Source organism: Empidonax traillii, unplaced genomic scaffold (assembly GCF_003031625.1).
Source record: "Empidonax traillii isolate 1590-97213 ecotype Southwest subspecies unplaced genomic scaffold, ASM303162v1 scaffold434:size946695, whole genome shotgun sequence".
Lineage (NCBI taxonomy): Eukaryota > Metazoa > Chordata > Aves > Passeriformes > Tyrannidae > Empidonax > Empidonax traillii.
This window is the reverse complement of record NW_020955627.1, coordinates 872508-877541: the sequence shown is the minus strand read 5'-3', so window position 1 is coordinate 877541 and position 5034 is coordinate 872508. Positions and strand designations below refer to the sequence as shown.

Below are 5034 nucleotides of genomic sequence, written 5' to 3'. Positions count from 1 at the left end.
TGTCTTCTGTGAAATGTAAAACCAATCATGTAACCTTGCTTGGAAAATAGTATAAAAGATGCGTTCAAAATGTGGGTCTTTGGGTACCTGTCTTGGGACAGGAGTCCACAGGGACCCCGGGCCCTGAATAAAGCACCGCATAAACTGACACTCTGTTAGTTTGTGTTCTCATTACGGGCAACACCAGAAGTTGGTGTCCACAGAGGAAACAGAAGAGTTCTACCAAAGTACCTTTATTCATGAATAAAGGGAGAGCTCACTGAGCATACCCAGTGAAAATCTCTCTCGTATTACTGGAGGATGTAGCCTCCTTTTTATACTAACTTTTTCCTGGTTGTATAATGCTCTTTCTTTCCTCATTGGCTAAAGTACCCTGAAGGCACAGACTTCCCAAAACTGCCTATTACCTACAAGCAGTCATTTCTCTTCTCAGTATTCTTAAAAAGTTATTCCCTTTCTCACTGTTCTTCTACAAGTTAATTGATTCTTTCAGTAATTTTCTCACCTAAAATGAGCTATTTTTTTACCCACAAGTAGCTATTTCGTTGTTTAAAAACAATTATTTCTTTTTCTACCAACAATGATTTCTTTACCCACAAATAGCCATTTCCTTGCATCTGCAAGCAGATGCCCAGAGCTTGTTTGTAAAGACACATGCATCTTGTTCTTGTCGAAGTGGTTAGGAGTCATAAGACTAGACTTTTCTAAAATTAGTTTGACTCATTCTACTCTGAAGTAGAAATAACCTTTTTCCATTGCTTTTTGTGGTTAGATTTCGTAAGCTACATTTAGTCCTTAAATTTTATTTTGTTTTCCCCCTCCACCAAAGAGGAAGACTACTTGAAACAAATTTTTCTCAACAGTTTCAATATTGTGTAACTATGCAGCTAACAGGAAGTTCCTCCTTATTTAAGCTAAAATAGATTAGACTGCTTCTTACAGATTTTGTGGATGTCTAAACAGCCAAAAGCATCTCTCTGACCTTCATCCTCTACCACCTGTGATTTCTTCCCGTGACACTTTACTGTTGTTTCCTACCTCAGGCATTGACAATCATCTCCCAACTGCTTTTCCCACAGCAACCATTAACTAAACATCCCATAGAAGCTGTTTCTGCAAGTTTTTCCTTTGCTTTAAACAGAATATCCCAGAAACCCCTCAATGCTTAAAAATGCTTGTATTAACACTTGGCAGAGAATGCACATTTCTGTATGGCATGAATAGGCAGCATCATCCACCTTTTGCTGTGTTTCTGGTGTATTATTTCCTCAGCAGTAAGTGTTACAAGTTTGGTGCCGACTTAACAGAAACAAATCAGTCTGGAAGTATGATTGATCCTTATGCAATTTCTCTCAATTATAAAACACGTGAGCTAATTGGATCTAAAAGGGGAAGGCAACGACAAGATAGCTGGGCTAGCAGTCTCAAAGGGTTAAGCTTAAGCTAAAGAAATGCTCTTGAGGCAAAGCAGAGAGCAGGGGAGCGGAGACAAGGGCAGAAATTCCTGATGGATGCCATCCTCTGAGAAGCAGTGATGTTGAAGAGTGTTTCTCTGCTTCACATGCCGTTTGATCAGCCAACAGAATTTGCCAGCAATTTCCCTACAATCACTTGTAAACTCTTGAGTGTTTGGTGAAAGTTTGATTTATGCTAATTTTAATTAAAGAACAGAACTTTATTTGTAGGAATTTTCAACCCTTGCCAGCTTTGACAGTTTCCAAGTGAAGCACAAAGAACAGAACAAAGAGATTATTTTTTCCAAAGACTTTGATCAGAAGAACTCACCTGCAGCCAATATCAGGCCCTCAAATTGTTCTTAGAGGTGTTTTAAGACGTATAATTGTTGAGCAACATGGAAAAAGATCTGCATTGTTCCTATTACTCTCCACTTCCTTCACAGATCTACATGGTATGGCTTTCAAGTTTTATCTCATTTGAGAACCTTTGCAGTATGCCAAATACTCAATCATCCTTGACTTCTGCATGCATAGTTCCTAGCAGTAGCCCATATCTTTTCCCAGGAGATGTATATTTTGCACACAAGGTGAGCGCATTGCCTTGCTTTTGTTTGAGACTTGCAAACCAGACAGAAGATCTACATTTTCCTCACAAACAGTTTCTTTACTGCTGCCTGTTGTCATTCACAAACACCTGAACAGCAGGGGCATCTTGTTCAGCTTAAGTTAACCAGCTTCATAAACAACCACAAACACTTAAACATTGTGACACCACTGGAAAAATTACGAAGTGCCTAGGCACATCTAAACCACAGTTTAGCAAGCGAAACTTTGTTTACCACTCAGCGCTGGGAACCTCTGGGCCCATGACCCAAGCCACGTGCTGCAGCCGGGGAGAATGATGCCTAAAAGGTACAGAATAACTGCTCAGAGGTGAATTTTGTCTTTAAGCAGCAAAGGTATTTATTTCGTGCAGCACTGGGTAACTAGCTGTTTCGCACCGGATAAACTAACTCCGAAGTCCTCAGTGAAAAGGCAGGTAATTTATACAGTTTTCATGGAGCGTTTACAACATCTTCACATACATATTCATTTGATTTCGACATCTAATCATCATATTCATAATAGGCAGGGTTTAGGCAGAGCTTGAGGCAGAGTCTTCTAGAATCATCTTTTGGCAGGACTTTTGGGTGGTCGTTCCAATCTTCAGCCTCATTTTTGGGGGCCGTTCACTCTTCTTCCTTGCTTGAGCTTTTCAACTTTCTTTGTTCAACAATCTTGTTTCTGGAGCTTGCAAAACCTCCTGACTCATGACCTTCTTATCTCCTTCAGATGCCCACCTTATCTTTATTTATGGCTGCTCTTACTTTAATACAGCCAGCAGAACAGAACAGGCCGTCTCTGTTATAGCTCAACATAAACAGAGCATCTCCCAGAGAATGGTACCAATCCTATCCTAGCTGATCCTTTAAAACCTTGCTCTGTTTCAAGAAGAGTGTCTTGGGGAGCTGCCCTTGTTACACACTCCTGCTGACAGGCACTTCAGCCCCAGTATTTACATCACCACATAGAAGGAACGAAAAATATGTCAGCCAGCTCCAAGCCCTCACTGGACACCACAGATTTTCTAAATTTCATGCTCATCTTTGCATGATGACCCTTCTCATATCTGTCCCATTTACACTGTTTTGCTTTAAATTTGTTCTACTTTTACATTACAGCCAGTTACATTATTATTCTCAGTGGTAAAGCCCTCTTTTCTACACCCTTGTCAGAATTCACAAGAATTATGAGTGGTTGTAGAGATCAACTCCCAGCAGAGAGGTTCAAATAAAATCTAAATATTTACAATGCAGACCACCAGTGAGATTATTATAGTTGTCATCTTATCATCATTTCAGGGACAGTGTCATTTACTAGACAGAAAACAATCAATGGCTTGTGAACTGGTGAGAGTGTTACTGAAAAACAGTCTAAAAACTCCTTAACCCCAATGCAGTGTTAAGAAACTGGCATCTTTCATCTGGTGCTGGATGCACAAGGGGATATTTCCTCTGAAATAGTGCACATCCCAAATACAGAAAAGGCTCAGAGAAGACTCGTGTCTATATCCTATACTTTACATACATATCGATTGATTTTCCCAGAAGAAATATACATATGATAATAATTTTCCCTGAAATTATTAACAGATTTCCCCTCCCACTGGCACACGCATCTTCTTGTCCTGAGTGTTCCTCCAGTGGTCTTTGGTGGTTGTTCAATCCCAGAGTTATCACTGAGCACTCAGTGAACTCAATGTTACCTCCCAAGTATGAAGAAGAGTTGGCATAACTGGCATGGTCCATTATTTGGGAGTCCCTTGATCAACGAAGTGTAGCATCTTATTCCCCTTCTTAGTTGATGTTTAACATAGTTTTAATTGTGTGGTTCCATAGGCTAGAGATTTTGAAAACTTGGCATTCTATTAACACCAGCTGAGTAAATAGTTCTTCATCTGGCAACAAGGCCTCATGAAAATGAAGTAAATTATATATTCCCACCTGGACAAAGCAGTGGAGCACTTATAGCTATTTTTTGTGAGTGAACCTAAGTGTTTAGGGGAGGCTGAGCATTTTAAGTGAGGGCTACAGCATGAGTGGTCAAACACCTACAGAATAAGAGGAGACAAGAACAGCTGGAAAATGTCTGTTAAAGATGCACAAGGGTGATAAATGTTGATTGCACCATTATAAGGAGATTATGCAAAATACAGCATGTGTGTAGGACCATTGGGGTGAGCACAAAGCTTCAGGAAGGAGTTCAAGTGCAGCACATCTCCCAGGTATCACTGGGAAAAAGACTGAAAAGGAAAGGAGAGAAAAGCTACTTCACAAGCCTCAGCTCCTCTATAACATTTCACCACAGTGACACCACTCACTGCCTCAGGATGGCTAATCAGCTTCTGCCCCAGCAAAGCCTTCCCTCACAAGCCCTGCCCACAGTCCATCTCAGTGCCATGTTTCTCTGTGCTGCTGGTCTCATCCATTAGCTTCAGCTCTTTGGCTCTCTGAACTGTTCTTGCCCTAATTTCATATCTGAACTCTTACTGCTAAACAATCCAGCGTTAAGCAACTCGTTAGTGCTTGGTTTCTTACTGTCTGCTGCATATCAGTCAATGACATTGGCATAAATTCTTCTATGTAAAACTGCTTTAATTAAACTTACTCTAAACAGATCTTACTCTAAACAGATCTTAAAGGCATACTGATTAAAATTCACACTACTTAACAACCTGAACTTTCGAACTGCAGACTTCTATGCAAAGTTCTGCTGTAGAAACTTGAGTCCCAGAGGCTATATCCTGGGATTGCAAGTCAAATGTTATTTACTCAGTCTGATTACAAATTCTTTCAGCATACTGAGTGGGTTTCTTCAGTTAAATCTTCTAGCCAGCCAGCCCTACGCAGCAGACTCTTAAACTGCGAACCCCTCCCTTAAAGCCTTAGACCTCTGATAAAGCATCTCAGGTTCTTGCTGGTTAAACTGTTCTTATTCATCCTTCCCAAATCCGAGCTTCTGACTCCAGGTATCCAAA

General features: G+C 40.5%; 1 protein-coding gene across 1 annotated transcript in view; it reads left to right on the top strand.

Moving 5' to 3' along the window:
- The first annotated feature begins 2454 nt into the window (after positions 1–2454).
- Positions 2455–5034, top strand: part of AMN1 (antagonist of mitotic exit network 1 homolog) — a 31165-nt gene continuing 28585 nt past the window's right edge. The window contains exon 1 of the mRNA XM_027894596.1: positions 2455–2496. The gene's annotated coding sequence lies outside the window, so the exon portion shown is untranslated. The remainder of the gene's footprint in view (positions 2497–5034) is intronic.